Source organism: Miscanthus floridulus, chromosome 10, assembly GCF_019320115.1.
Source record: "Miscanthus floridulus cultivar M001 chromosome 10, ASM1932011v1, whole genome shotgun sequence".
Classification (NCBI taxonomy): domain Eukaryota; kingdom Viridiplantae; phylum Streptophyta; class Magnoliopsida; order Poales; family Poaceae; genus Miscanthus; species Miscanthus floridulus.
In genome coordinates this window covers 33,750,403-33,767,359 of record NC_089589.1, presented here as the reverse complement: position 1 = coordinate 33,767,359, position 16,957 = coordinate 33,750,403, and positions in this window count along the sequence as shown.

Genomic DNA, 16,957 nt, shown 5'->3' with positions numbered 1-16,957 from the left:
CTTGCGCGGGTGAGGCCAACTGGGGTGCGGCGCCGCCGGGCCATGGAGCCGCGGGGTCGCCGGGGAGCCTGGGCACGGGGGCACAGGACCACAGAGACGCTGGTCACTGGGGTGTCGGGGCATGGAGTCGCGAGGCTGCCGGAGAGCCTGGATGTAGGGCCGTGGAGACATCGGCCACCGCGGCGCAGGTCCCGAGGGCTGCCGGTATGGAAGAACCTTTGGGCGAGGGAAGCCGGAGTGCCTCCTGTGGACAAGGAAGAAAGCAGAGAAGAACAGGAAGAAAGAAAATAAATGAAGAAAAGAAAAAAAGATTAAGGATATAATAAATGAAGAAAAAAAGATTAAGGGTATTATAAACAACTCTTTTATCTACCGTGAGAAGTTAGTTTACTAAATATTTTCAACGAAACAGTTTTAAATCCACCAATGAAGTTGATCATGGAGCCGAAGAAAAAAAAAAAGGCCCTACGTTGATGGTTTTCATGTTCGTTGATGCTACCGATACACATTCTTACAAAGTCTAGTATTATTTACCTAATAAAGGTTTAAAAGAACTGTAATGCTCCCACACGAGCGTCCTTCCATCCAGATGCCGCGTGCCCCACTCTGCCTGGCTGCTGCCGTCTCTTGCCCCGTCACACGCGCGCTCTACCTGCGCTGCTTGCTCCTATCTCTTGCCCGTCGCGTGCGCCCACCTCTGCTGGTCGGGCCGCTCGCTCCACGTCGCTCGCCTTAGCTGGTACTGGAGCTGCCGTCGCGCGCCTTAGGTCAGTCCCGGCCGAGCCAAGGGAACCCACGAGCGCGACCCATGCTGGTGGTGCTCGCACGCCGTTGGCTCCCACCCTGAGGCCGGAATCGACCGGGCCCGGCCCCCTTCCCCTATTATGCAAATGCATGTTTCAAGTGTTTCAGATGTTTTATTGGTATGTTGCGAGTGTCTCATATGGATGTTGCAAAAGTAGATCGGGATGTTGTAAGTGTTTTAGAGGCATGTTGCAAGCGTTTGTTCAAAATGTTTCATATGTTTTCAGACGTATGTTGCAAGTGTTTTGATCTGGGTGTTGTATATGTTTCACACATATGTTGCAAGAGTATGTTCAAAATGTTTCAGCTGTTTTAGTCTTATGTTGCAAATCAGTGTTTTCATGTTGCAAGTTGCAAGTGTTTTATTTGGATGTTGCATATGTTTCACACATATGTTTCAAGTGTATGTTCCAAATATTTTATCTGTTTCAGACGTATGTTGCATCCAAGTGTTTCATATTTCAGAGGTAGAGAATCATGGGGGCATGGCCCGGGCGCCAAAGGATGGGGCGTAGCGAGCCAGGGCCGATAGACGGGGCATTCTGGGGGCCAGCGGTCGAGGTGCACGGTGCACCTAGGGTCGTGCGGATGGGGCATGCTCGTCCCTATCCTAGCTCCCGCGTGGAGATAGAGGAGGGGGTTCAAGGAGAAGGAGCGGTGGGCGCGGGGAGGAAGCGCAGGCGTCTGGACTCGCGGAGAGAGAGGAGGGGGTCAGGGGGAAGGAGCGACGGGCATGGCATTTTTTGTGAGCGTCCGGACTCGCGCGAGAGAGGAGGGTGTCAGGTAGAAGGAGCGGGCGTTCGGATGCACACTTCTGTCCGAACGTCCAGGCACTAGTATCTCCCATAAAAGAAATTCGAGTGGTGGACAGTTGGTATTAACTACACAATCTGTCGTTGAGGGATTGCCACACCCGCTATTTACATCATCAAGCTAAGCTTCACGCACACAAACATGTTACTCATAGATCTACAACATAACTAGTAACTAGTAGTATCTAGCTGGATATCTTAAATTTTCTTGTACAACAACCTAATGTTCTTGCCTTATGTATGGGAAGAGTTAAAGCACAACCGGTCATGCCTTCGATGAGCATGCAACCCTTGTTGTTTGTGCCCAGTCGATCTCTTCTTCTGGAGTGCTGCCCTTGTATGTCCCATCTTCCTTGTGCACCCCTCCTCTGTCCCAATACCCTCGCACTTCCACCATTAGTGGCTCCCACTACCTCACCACCCCTCCTGCTTGTTGTCGCCTCGATCCCACCCTCCCCTAATCACAAGGTCATCAACGATCACTCACATCACTACGCCCTTGCCACCAACCTTGGCTAGCACCCTCTTGCCTCCCCACAGATTCGACAATGACCCCATCGCACTATTGGGCCGCCGCTCGCTCTAGTGTCATGAAGGAACCCAAAATCGCTTCTAGAGTTGTCGGTAAGTTGAGAAACCCAAACCCCCAACCTTCTTCTCTAGTGGTGGGTGGTGGCAGGTGGGAGCACTAGGATTAGTGGCGAAGCATGTGAAAGGTCCTAATATGACTAGAGGGGGGGGGTGAATAGCCTATTTAAAAATCTACAAACCAACTAGAGCAATTTGATTAGTATAACCAAAAGCGAAATGCAAACTTGCTCTAGCTCTATAAGGGTTGCAAGCCACCTATCCAACAATTCTAGTTGCTATGATCACTAAACACACAACTTTCTATGTCACTACTCACTAAAGAGCTCCACTAGATGAACTTAAACTACAAAGCAAGCTCTCAATTCTAGCTACACTAAAGAGCTTGCTACAACTACTTTGCAAGAATATAAATGAGTGAGTAGGGTGATTATACCGCCGTGTAGAGGAGTGAACCAATCATAAGACGAATACTAAATCAATCACCGGGAGAATACCAAAGGGCAAGAGACAACCAATTTTTCTCCCGAGGTTCACGTGGTTGCCGGCACGCTAGTCCCTGTTGTGTCGACCAACACTTGGTGGTTCAGCGGCTAAGAGGTGTTGCAGGAACCTCGTCCACATAATAGGACACCGCAAGAACCTACCCACAAGTGAGGTAACTCAATGGCACGAGCAATCCACTAGAGTTACCTTTTGGCGCACCGTCGGGGAAGGCACAAGACCCCTCACAATCACCACGATCAGAGCAAGAGACAATCACCAACCTCCGCTCGATGATCCTCGCTGCTTCAAGCCATCTAGGTGGTGGCAACCACCAAGAGAAACAAGTGAATCCCGTAGCGAAACACGAATACCAAGTGCCTCTAGATGCAATCACTCAAGCAATGCACTTTGATTCTCTCCCAATCTCACAAAGATGATGAATCAATGATGGAGATGAGTGGGAGGGCTTTGGCTAAGCTCACAAGGTTGCTATGTCAATGTAAATGGCCAAGAGAGTGAGCTTGAGCCGGCCATGGGGCTTAAATAGAGAGCCCCCACGAATAGAGCCATTAGCTCTCTGTTCTTTGAAAAGTCGGGGCGACCAGACATGCCGGTCAGATCGACCGAACGCAGGACCCCAGCATCTGGTCTCACGATACACGCCACATGTCCCCTGCTTCAAACGCGGATCGCCCAATCTCAACGGTCATCAGTACATCTAAGTTATGATCGGACGCGCTGCTTGAAAGTGACCGGATGCACGGCCCCAGCGTCCGGTCGTTTCTAGTAAGGTACCAGTCACGACCGGGCGTGTCTGGTCACGCCCGATCAGACTCACTGAGCGTCCGATCATTCTCCCTCATCTCTGTGCGCTGCCACATCAGCATGACCGGACGCTGAACAGTGTTCAGCTAGAGTTCGGTTACTTTTGAACTTAGCGTCCGGTCAAGAGACCGAGGGTGGACTTCACTGTGAGCCACTGACCGGACGCAGGACCCCAGCGTCCGGTCACTACGTGACCAGTGTCCGGTCACTCTATAAAATCCTATCTTTTCTGTATAGGGCGCCGGTGGAGTTTCAAACCCTTGCTCCCAAGTGCTAAACACAATGTGTATCACCTTCGTGCATGTGTGTTAGCATATTTTCACAAACATTTTCAAGGTTGTTAGCACTCCACTAGATCCTAAATGCATATGCAATGAGCTAGAGCATCTAGTGGCACTTTGATAACTGTATTTTGATACGAGTTTCACCCCTCTTAATAGTATGGCTATCGAACCTAAATGTGATCACACTCGCTAAGTGTCTTGATCATCGAAACAAAAAGGCTCCTACCACTTATACCTTTGCCTTGAGCCTTTTGTTTTCCATTCTCCTTTTCCAAGTCCAAGCACTTGATCATCACCATAGATCACCATCATCATGTCATAATCTTCATTTGCTTCACCACTTGGAATAGTGCTACCTATCTCATAATCACTTTAATAAACAAGGTTAGCATTTAGGGTTTCATCAATTAACCAAAACCAAACTAGAGCTTCCAGTCTCCCCCTTTTTGGTAATTGATGACAACCCTTACACAAAGATATGAATTGAGATTTAATTGAATCCATGTTGCTTGCCCAAGCATATTTACCATGTGTAAAAGGATATGGACAAGTTTCATGAATCCCATATGGTAGCAATTGCTCCCCCTACAAATGTGCTAAGAGTTTGGATTGAAGCTTGCACATATGCTTAGATTGGGAATATAGGAGACAATGTCTACCAAATGATGCTAAGATATAAGAGATAGACCTTTGAAGCGTGATACCAATCGGAGTGCACCAATATACCATCCTTAGCACCATTAGTAACTAGACATACACAAAAACTAGAATACCCCATGAGATCAACATTACAAGCAAGGGTCTAGTTTCCATAAAATGAACATAAGTCTAGTTACTTTAGCCTATGCATGCTAGTTTTTCATTTCACCATTCAAGCATATAACTAGCATACACCACACAAGCATGGATATTGAAATTTAAAACTTGTGCCATGCAAGCAAATATATGAAATGCACATTCAAATGCAACATACAAGTTTATGAGCTTGCTCCCCATACTTGTTTGCATTTTTGATTGATCCCCTTACAATGTCATTTCATTTGTTTTCATTTGATTGCTCCTCCTATTTTACTATCTTTGTGAATTTCTCTCCCCCTTTGTCAACAATTAGCACAAAAAGGTGAGCTCAAATTATAGATAGGTTGGGGTGAAACCATGTGAAATGAGGATCATTTTCCCAATTTGGTTCAATCTAGATTACTTGCAAAAGATATTTAACTTAGTTTGATCCAAGGACAAGCTTCTTCACACCTCCAAATAAGGGTTATCTTGTACCATGTTGAGTTAAACACTTATAGCTTATTTTCTAGATCAAACACTAGGTTTACAAGCCCACAAACATGTCATATGCTACCACTAGATCATTTCAAACATACAAGCAATAGTGGTACCATACAAGCATCAAATTCATTTGATTTTCATGAATGAGCCTAGGACATGATAGGAATGACTAGATGCACTAAACAAGTCCTTAGCAATGGATGTATGACATGTCAATCAACTTTACCTTGCTTTGCTTGAAGGAGAGGCATGTCATATAATGGGGGGGGGGGTGCATCAACACATATTGGAGAAGTCATGTATGTTCAATTCATTCCTTGGTTTGCAAAACCTCTTCTCATCAAGTGGCTTGGTGAAGATATCGACAAGTTGATCTTCAGTGCCCACACTCTCAATGCAAATGTCCCCTTTTTGTTGGTGATCTCTTATGAAATGATGGCGGACATCTATGTGCTTTGTTCTTGCATGTTGAACTGGATTGTTGGTTAACTTGATTGCACTCTCATTGTCATATAGCAATGGCACTTGCTTGAATTTGATTTCAAAGTCATTCAAAGTAGCCTTCATCCAAAGTAATTGAGCACAACAACTACCGGCCGAAATGTACTCCGCTTCGGTGTTTGAAAGTGCTACACTATTTTGCTTCTTTGATGACCAAGACACAAGTGATCTTTCCAATAGTTGACATGTGCCCGATGTGCTCTTTCTCTCAACTTTGCATCCCGCATAATCGGAGTCCGAATATCCAATATACTCAAATCTTGCTCCTTTGGGATACCACAATCCAACATTTTGTGTATGCTTCAAGTACCTCAATATTCTCTTTGTTGCCTTCAAATGACTTTCTCTTGGTGAGGCTTGAAATCTAGCACACATACATACACTAAACATCACATCCGTCCTTGATGCAGTCACAAGAGTAGGCTTCCAATCATAGACCGATACATCTTTTGATCCACCATGTTGCCACTAGCATCACTATCCAAGCTTCCACTTGTCCCCATTGGTGTACTAATAGCTTTAGCATCATCCATTCCAAACTTCTTGAGCATGTCCTTGATATACTTTCCTTAACTCACAAATGTGCCATTCTTCATTTGCTTGATTTGAAGACCAAGGAAGTAACTAAGCTCTCTAATCATGGACATCTCAAACTCACTTGCCATCATCTTGCCAAACTCTTCACAAAAATCTTGATTTGTTGACCCAAATATGATATCATCAACATAGATTTGTATTACAAACAAGTCATTTCCAGGCTTCTTAGTGAAGAGAGTGGCGTCAACCTTTCCCATTTTGAATCTCTTAGAGAGTAGGAAATCCCTCAATCTCTCATACCATGCTCTTGGTGCTTGTTTCAATCCATATAAAGCCTTTCTCAACTGGCAAATATGGTTGGGTTTCTTTTCATCTTCAAAACCAGGAGGTTGCTCAACATACACAAGCTCATTGATATACCCATTGAGAAATGCACTCTTCACACCCATTTGGTACAACTTGATGTTGTGGGCACAAGCATAGGCTAACAAGATCCTAATTGCTTCCAATCTTGCAACTAGGGCATATATTTCTCCAAAGTCAAGACCTTCAACTTGAGTGTAACCTTGAGCCACTAATCTTGCTTTGTTCCTTATTAGTATCCCATCTTGATCTTGCTTGTTCCAAACAACCCACTTGGTTCCAATCACATTATGATCCTTAGGCCTCTCAACTAACTCCCATACTTGGTTTCTTGTGAAGTTGTTTAGCTCTTTATGCATAGCATTGACCCAATCAACATCCTTCAAAGCTTCATCTATCTTCTTAGGTTCAATGGATGACACAAATGAGAAATGCTCACAAAATGAAACCAATCTTGATCTAGTTTGCACACCTCTTGAAATATCACCAATTATAGTGTCCAATGGATGATCTCTTGCAACATTGGTTGGTTGAAGCACTTGCACTTGATTGCTTGCATTTTGTTGATCACTTGGTTGAGATGATGAACTAGCCACTTGTTGTTGATCATGCACTTTGTCATCACTAGTACTTGCTTGAACTTGATCATGAGAACCCCTAGCTTGCATATTTGAGTTAGAGAGCACTTGATTCTTGTCATCTTCAACATCAATCACCTCTCTAGGCCTTATATCACCAATGTCCATGTTCTTCATTGCATTGACCAATTGAGTGCCTCTTACATCATCTAGATTCTCATCTTCCTCTTGGGAACCATTTGTTCAATCGATACGAGTTTCACCCTTCTTAATAGTACGACTATTGAACCTAAATGTGATCACACTCGCTAAGTGTCTTGATCACCGAAACAAAAAGGCTCCTACCACTTATACCTTTGCCTTGATCCTTTTGTTTTACTTTCTCCTTTTCCAAGTCCAAGCACTTGATCATCACCATGGAATCACCATCATCATGCCATGATCTTTATTTGCTTCACCACTTGGAATAGTGCTACCTATCTCATAATCACTTTGATAAACTAGGTTAGCACTTAGGGTTTCATTAATTAACCAAAACCAAACTAGAGCTTTCAGCATGCCAACAAATCGAGGGGGTGGGGCAATTTGGGTTGTGTGAACTAGCCCATGCAGAATCGCTTTGGCCTCTAGCTACTTGCTACACTACTATAGATTGATTTACATCACTGTTGCCACTATCACTGCCATAGTGATAGAAGCGACAGTGTGATACCTCCATCGTTGGTTGGACCGATAGGGAGGCCTCCTAAGGAAGGAAACCGACAGTTCAAACTTTTCCACCCATGGGTTAACAATAGATGTGGTAGTGGTATTTTCTCCATCGTATGAAAAGACGAGTCGACTAGGATAGGCTTTATGGCCGCCGGCCTACACAACCATTTGGTGTACCGGTGGTAGTAAATTCAGCGTGAGTTATTTCCCCATTTTCCAACTACCCACAACACAGTTGCATCACCATTAGTTTCCGATGAAGTATGCCTCATCTTCCTTGATGCGTATTAACTGCTCCTCTTCGCTTCTCCATCTTCAAGGTTGGCCTATTTAAGCCGGGGCTAGATGTGCTTCTTGGCAATCCACACACTCCTTCCTCCTTAGATATAGATAGATATAGAGAAAGGTCTTGAGCCAACTATCTATATTTTCTTCATTGCCATAGCGCTCCTTCTCCAACTCCTCTGGCGACAGCGGTGGCGTTGGGAGAATGCCTTCAAGATTGGGTACTGCCGGCATCTAGGCGCAACGAGGGCTCCTCAATCTAGGTGCTAGTGGAAGTTTTGGGATTAAGGGGGTTTGCTTATTTGGGCAAGCCAAGGGGTACTGAATTCACTTTGGTATCCCTGGTTTGGTATCCGATATGTGCAGGGCTGCTAGGAAGGTGATATGTCTATATGTACAGTTGCCACCTTTCTGCCCTGTGTATTTCTTGTACTACCGCTGATTCATCAGTCCCGATGCCCTAGTGATCCTCTCCTTCCTCTGGAGCAGCAGCGACGACGACAATGCTTCTCTTCCACGCCTCCTCTTATTGCCTCTGTCTCTCCTGACCATAAGAGGTGCAATAAGGAAGGTAAAACACCTCACTGAGATGCTAGTGGAAGTTTTGCGAGGTGCTGCCTCATCCTTAGTTTGCACTGCCTATCTCCAGACTTGACTATGGGATGTACCTGTACTCAATAGGTCTTTGTTATTTTACACCCAGTAGCTGTAACACCCTCGGTGTTACCGCTTAAACAACTTGCTAGACTATGTCATGGGCATCATGTTTTTGTGATAATGCATGTGAGAAGGTGTAAAAATAAATTTCTTGGCATGAAAAATGATTAACACAAATGATACATAAAAAGAATTCAATAGTCATGTTATATCACTTAAGTTTGAAAACCAATTTTTATTAAGCAAAAATACTATAGAACATGTATGTGACACTTAAATAAAGTTTGAAGTGCAAACTTTGTAGATGACAATGAAATACTTGCTGTAGAAAAATAATGTTACTAGCTGGTATTTCTAATAGTCTAGAAATAGAACTTGAAAACAAATCCAGCTCAAAAACTTAGAAATTTTCAAGTCGACCAAACAGCTAGACATTGCTATGTTTAGCAATTTATTGTGAGAGATTGGGTTAAAGGGTGGTGTAGTGTTATAGCTCAATTTGGTAGTCTCATATGCCATCTTGAGCATGGTGAAGCTGGTTTGGCTCCTGGAGCGACCGTTTGGTCATGTTGAGTGCTTTAAACTTCGTGCACGTCACATGTCTCAGGATTGTGGCGCTATGTGTGCGGCCACCCCACGCCGCGCCCATGACCTCATCCTGCACGATCACCCCATACCACCACGCTTGGTCGGTCATGCCGCCTGGGCTTGGTCAAGGCCGGCCACAGCGAGCCACTGGCCCCGCGCCCTGCTGCCCAGCCTCACACTGCCGCTGTTGGTGCCACCACAACCGTGCTGCGCTGCCATTGCATCCATCCACTGCTGCCTCACATCATGACGCTGCTGCTGTAGTCGCATCGTCGTCATGTCCGTGCCTATCCGCTGCATCTCTACGCTATTACTGGTCCTGTGCGTGTCGCCTCTGCCGCACGCACGTGGTCGAGCCACCGTCGCCATGTCAATTAAGACACTATGGCCGCAGGGGCCACGCCGGTCGGGCACACGTGCCTATCGGCTAGCGCCGGTGCATGATTCTTTCGATCTCACCACTCGCATCCCACCAAGGCGAGGACGAGCCAAGCCCACCTGCCGCGCCCCGTCTCTCTCTTTCTCTCTTCCTCTGCTTTCTGCCACCGTCGAGTCGCCGTCATGGCGAGTCAGAGAGCGAGCACCTCTCATCAATTCCAATTGCCCGCGTCTCCGCCTTTATGTCCTCTTGCCGACCGCCCCATCCTGCCTTGTTTATGGCCAGACCAAGCTCCAATTTTGGAGCTTTGCTTTCGCCGCCGCACAATTAAGGCCCAACCCGCCTCATCGTGGTAAGCTCCAACCTTGCCATCTCACGTCAAATTGACCGCACCACTAGCCTCACCTAGAACCCCTCTTCATCATGCGCACACTTGTCGTAGCCCTAGTGCCACCTTCACGCCGCTTACACGGCCGTGTCGCTGTGGTTCGCCGTTGAGCTCGCCGCGCGCATGCGACCAGACTTGCTCGGGGCGTTTTCGGCTAGGACACCACCACAGGTAGGATTGTGGTGCATCACTGATGCTTACCCATCACCTCTATTATCTGTTATACACTATGGCTCACCGAAACATGGTTGCCGCCACTGTAGGTTGCCGCTGCTAGGGAGAGCCCGCTCTGCTTCACCCCTGTTCGTGCAACCACCGCCCATAGGTGAGCATCGGTCCCCTAGGTCTGCAAGGGTCTCGGGTGGCCAGCGTACCGCCTAGTGCTACCGCCCGCCGTGCCAGTGAGCACGGGGTGTCTCGGGGATCTCTCCGGTGTGAAGGTGAAAAGATACGAGGGCTTTGTTGCAAAGTCGTTGTCTATAGAAATAGTACGTGTAGTGTTTGCGCTATTATCTGATAACGCGAGGGCATTTTTGGAAGAGTGCCAGCGCGCTCATGGGCTCCCTACCATGGGCCGCCTCCGTGCGTGGGCCGCACCCCGCGTGGGCCGCGTTGAGCCAAAATAGGTTTATCTTTTTCGTGGAAAATAGAAATAGCTTTTCATTTTAATTCTGAGCTAAATTTAGTAATTAATATAAAATAATGTAGATATCCAAAAATTGTGAAACAAATTTTGTTCGGTTCCTAAAATTTTTCTCTATCTGTTAGTGTATTTAGTTCATATAGGTATTTGTTGATACTAGGAGCTATTAAATCATTTGAGAGTGCTCAATATTATTAAGTTAATTATTGTAGGAATTTTTGTGGTAGATTGGTGATAGCAAAAACCCTAAAATTTTTATAGTAGATTCATTGTATTATTATGTGCTCACTATAATTTTTGTAGCCCTAAAATAGACTATTTAATATGGTAGCTAAATACCCATTAAGGCTAAATGAATAGTGGCATGATATTGGTTTATAAAAGTTAAGCACTTGTAGAATGAGCTTGGAATCTATTTAGTAGAAATAATGATTAGCTTAGTGCCTTAGTCATTAGAGCTAGCTTAGTAGCTTAGCATGTGTGTTCTTATTTTAAGAGTTGTTGTTGCCAAAATACTATGTGTTGCATCATCATTGCATGCATGTAGAGAACGAGTTGGTGGAGTTCGTGACCGTCGGAGAGCAGGAGTACGAAGAGGTGATCGAGGAGTATGAGGAGGAGGTCCTTGCGCAGGAGGAGGTCCTGGAGCTGTCACTAACTGACTTAGCTGACACCCCGCCTACCCAAGGCAAGCCCCGGTGCATAACCCTTATTTTGAATAATCACTGGATATATATGTGTGATGTGCAGTTATGTTACATGATTTATATTGAAACTACATGCATATATAACCTACCTATGAGTCCTACTAGCATAGGTCAAGTAGTTGCTATGCTTGGACTATCGATAGCGTGAGTAACCTGCCGTTACTCATAATAGGTGATTATTATTATTTCTCTCATGATAAAATGGTGAAAGGAAATGAAGACCAGGTAGGGATATGGTACGGGTATTGGTGGGTGTAATAGGTTGTGTCCCGCAGCCAATGGGGCATAGCTTGGTTACACTGTTTTCCCTATCCTTGTCGGTTAAGGACCGTCCGTTGCTGTGGATTCTAGTTAGGTCACAGACTTATTATCCTGAGCACATACTTGCTTATGGGAGCGAGAAGGATCGTTGCTCTCTTGTTGTGGGTTCTGGCTCTTTCTGGACCGACTGATTAGAGGCAGAGATGGTGGAGGTCTAAGCACCACACTAAGTTCAGGACTTAGGAGTGGGGGCTTGGAGTCCAAGTTTGGACGGGGACCTGGACCCCTTGACAGGAGAGTGGTGGGTTGGTCTTGCTTGTGCCTGGGGTACAAGCAGGGCATGTGTTTCGGGGTACCCAGCTGGAATATATTGGTTCGTGAATCACCGTGTGATACGGTATGACTTGTCTACGATCTAGCACCATAGTAATAACTGAAAGATGAAAGATGGTGAAATGGATCTGATTGCTCAACTCTTGCTTGAAAGTAGAACAGGTGCTTACATGGAATGGTTAGCTAATGAACTAATCATGACTGCTAATAAAATATATACATAAAGATTCACTACTAGTAATGCTTTTGCAAAAAGGAAACCCAACAAACCATAAAGCTTATCATATCCTTTGGAGTCGAGAAATTATTCCCACTAGTCAGGTAAGTCTTGCGAGTACATTGTGTACTCATGGTTTATTTACCCCTATTGCATGTGTAGCTTGAGGAGTGGCTATTGTGTGGAGTATTCTTCTAGTGGGCAAAGGCGGATCCTTGTATTTTATAGTTAGATGTTTATTTTAATTCCACTGTTTAAATTCCGCACTCTGAACTTGGTATTGTAATAATGTATTTCCGAGAACTCTTGTTGTATGAAATGGACTAAGTGATGCAAATTCGTTCTCATTATTGGATCCTAGGTGAAAACATGGATTGTTTGAGTTCTCCCTTGGGGTGTGCTCGATGGAACCATCCGATGTAGCTAATTTTCGGGGTGCTTAGTGTCTAGTGGAAGATGAGTGCCTCCGAAAGTGTGTTATTTTGGGCGGTTCTGCCACAGGTGGTATCAGAGCCAATAATGAGCTATGAGTTTCATAACTCTTTTCAAAACCTAAAATTTGACCAACAAAAGTTTTGTGAAAATAGGATGCGATAAAATTATGTAAATAAGTATAAGCCCTAGCAATATGGTCTATCTAGGATAGCGGCACTGGTTTTATCTAATTAGTTTTCTGCAGGTACACTAACTTACGCTGTGTAAGAAATATTTAATAAGCGGAAAGTGAGTGTGCGATGTGCCGAAAATTTTTGCGAATGCCGCTATATTCTGGCTTGAGTGAACTAGTAGGCTGATGCATGCATCATGAAAAGAGAATCTTGCTTAAACTAAACTCCCCCCACATGTATAATTTGGATTAGTGAATTGATAGGATAACCTAAAAGAATGCTTTAATAAAAACCTTGTCATTTCTCTATGTCTCTAGTTCCTAATCTGGAGGGTTGTTCCTAATGGTTGGTTCTTATCTGGTTATAGAAGAACCTAAGGTCTGGTCGGGGAGTACCAGTGCTGGGATGGGTCGTGGTCTTGGTGAAGACCAGGGTGATAACGGTTGTGGTGAGGACAATGTCAACACCAATGGGGATAGCCACGAGGCCCCACTTGTGGCTCCTCCTCCTCCACCACCACCACCTCCGATGACCCATGCAAAGATGATGGTAGAGATGCTGGCTACTCAGCATGAGTCAACCCGTGCCTTGGAGATGCTTGCCTAGGCTATCGGTGGCTTCACCCGTGGAGGCTCCGGTGGCAACGACAGGAATGGGGGTGGTGCCCGTGGTCTCGAGGGGCCTTGTTCCTACCAGGACTTCCTGAAGACACACCCACCCATGTCCACACCAACTGCTGAGCCTCTGGATGCGGAGCATTGGCTTCGTATTCTAGAGCAGAAGTTATATATGCTCACTGTGACTAAAGAGCAGAAGGTGTGCTTTGCTGCACAATAGCTTCTAGGGTCTGCCAGTGCATGGTGGGATACTTTCAATGCCATGCAGCCTATGGACCACCGTGTGACTTGGTAGGAGTTTACCACTGCTTTCTATGAGTACTATATTCCGTTGGTTTGCTGAACAGGAAGTGGACTGAGTTCCTAGATCTGAAGCAAGTGAGTATGACTATGATGGATTATGTGAACAAGTTCAACCATCTTGCACAGTATGCTGGGACCCAAGTAGACACTGATGAGAAGAAGAGGGATCATTTCTACCATGGCCTCTCTTGCATCTTACAAAAGGAGCTATACACTGGGGGATATCAGACTTTTGGTGCTTTGATGAATGCAGCCATTGCTATGGAGGGACTTTAGCGTGATTCTTAGGTGGAGTGGAAGCACAAGTGAGTGATCGCTAGATCTTCTAGTCACCCACAGGTTTAGAAGGTGCAGGTTGTCAGGAGGATGTCCTATCTCTCTAGGTGGATAGCCATCCCGTCAGACTCCATAGACGTACCAGGCACCTCCCACCCAGTATCGTGCACCTACTCAGCAGATGCAACAACAGCCTCAGGGATAGCAGGTTCCGCCTCATCAGGGACAAGGGAACAAGTCTGGTGCTTGTTTCAAGTGTGGCAAGGAGGGCCACTATGCTTGGGAGTGTCCACAGAACTAGCCTGCGTAGTCTTCCCAGCCTTCAGCCAACTCCCGTCTGGTCAAGAGGACGATTATCAAGAAGAAGGTGCTCGTAAGCCACTCTGGGCAAGTCAACTTCACTGAGGCTGAGGAGATTTTGTAGAATGAACTTGTGATGGGTGGTATGTGTACCATTGATTCCCACCCAGCATATGTGTTGTTTGATTCTAGTACATCACATTCATTCATGAGCATAGGGTTTGCACAGAGGCACAATATATCTCTTATGGCTATTTCTATTGCCTATAGAATCAGTACTCCAGGTACATAGTTATGCATTAATACTCATATGGACACAGTCAGATTAGTGCTAGCCACTCATACTTATCGCCTCCAGTTCATGGTGCTGCCCGGGCAAGGCATAGATGCAATTCTGGGCATGAACTGGTTGCGAGTTTATGGAGTAGTCTTGAACCTTAAGCAGAGAGTTGTTGAGTTACGACTTCCTTTTTCTGAGGATAGAATGTCTCTTCTTATGCCCTCTGATCTAGCTTTACCAGTTGTTGCTCAAGTTGAAGCTTCTCTTGATCTTGCTTCTACTCCTGTGGTATGTGAGATTTTGGATGTCTTTCCTGAAGATCTACCTAGGTTGCCACCTGATAGGGACATGGAGTTTACTATTGAGTTAGAACCTAGCACTGCTCCTATCTCACGGCATCCCTACCACATGGCTTTATCCATCCTAGCTCTTCACCATGGGGTTGCCTAGCTATTTTTGTGAAGAAGAAGGACGATACTCTACGGATGTGTGTGGATTACCACCCTCTCAATGCGGTAACCATTAAGAGCAAGTATCCTTTACCTCGTATTGATACTTTGTTTGATCAGTTGGATGGTGCCAGGGTGTTTTCAAAGATTGATCTTCGTTCTGGGTATCACCAAATTAAGATCTGGCCACAAGATATAACAAAGACAGCTGTTTACACCAAAATTTGGAGAGAACAACATGGGAATTCGAAGGCTTCCAAAATTGTGCCCATCAAGGAATCGATTCATGAGGATTGATATCAACTAATTCAGATACGACTCTGGTATCGGATCTCTTTAGATGACATCAGCAGATAGCGATGATGAGCTACGGTTAGCACCAAGAAATTGCATATCAGATTCTACAAAAAGGGAAAGATTAGGGCCCAAGTTATCTTAAATTAGGAATGTTGTCTTCTATGCCAAAGATTGTAACAAGTCATGCTCGAGTAGGATTCATGTTTAGGCTCCGGGTATAAATATTGGACCCCGGCTATTGTAAAAGGACACACAATCAATCAAATACAAGTTACTTTTTTTGGCTCTGGCCACCCCTTAGGAGTAGGAGTAGAGTAGATCTCGGCGAGTTCTTCAGCAAGTACGACTGCATCGATCCGGTCGACCTCCACTGCTTGTCTGTAAGTACCGTCATGGCATATACTTTTGTTCGTACGGCTGCATCGATCCGGTCAACCTCCATTGCGACTCTGGTATAAGCTAGTTATCGACTCTTGTCTAGTTTAAGTAAGGCTACATCGATCCGGTCGACCTCCACTAATCGAACTAGATTAAGGTCAAGTTATCAGCTCTATCTAAGGGTGGCATTCCTTCGGATAGATTCATTAAGTTACCGATATTGCTTATTGCTTCCATTATTTATTCAATTACAGCAATATCACTTCGCCCGATTGGGATTGATCTAGATCGGCCATATATCCTATTTAACCCATCGTTTGTTAATCTAAACTGATTTAATCTGCATCTTAAACGATGAGTTATGTTTTATTGGCTGTTTTATGTCAATCTTGATCATGCATAGTGTGCGGTTAAGGCATGTTTTGCCTTGAACAGATCTGTTGGCTAACGAAAACCGTTTCATGGCCCGTTATCACGGCCTATGTGATTCTATCTCACACCCCACTGTTAGCACCATGGAGTGGGGATCGTTACTTGGTAGATTTGTTTCTGATAGGGCATGACCTTAACAGTGCACTATGCCTGAATCGGCTGTTTTAGCCGATATCAAGTGCTTTTACATATGCAGTTCACGTTATGAGACTGTTGAAGTAAAGATAGGTTGAAAGATGTGTCAGCCCCATGATCTTATTATTGTATTACGGCCTATATGATTTTGCCTCATGCCCCACTGATATTAGTAATGAGTTAGGGTCATCAAATCTATTGTTGTTTCTACGGCCTACATGATTCTGCCTCATGCCCCACTGGTCATAGTGATAGACGAGATCTAATATGTTCATTAGATTTATCTTTATTAAATGGTTAAATGATGATGAGCCACTTATTCTATATAAAAAGGAATTCGGTTACTTGCAGTCATTGGCTGAGCATAAATTAATTATTGTTGATATCCTTTTGCCATTGACTAATGCTTGTCTAAATAACGAGATCTATCCTGAGCGATAACCGATTTACCTTCCATAATTCCATGAGCTTTAATTGATTTATGAGTATGCTGGAACCGACTATTTAGTCGATTTCCTTCCATATCGGCTCTCAGAGCCGCACATTTGGGACTGTCTGGCAATACCGGCATGTTCTGCCTTAAATTACTGATTAACTTTCTCTCCTTATCAATTGTAGGGTCAAATTGACTGGCACGTCTCGGGAGGAGTGCGC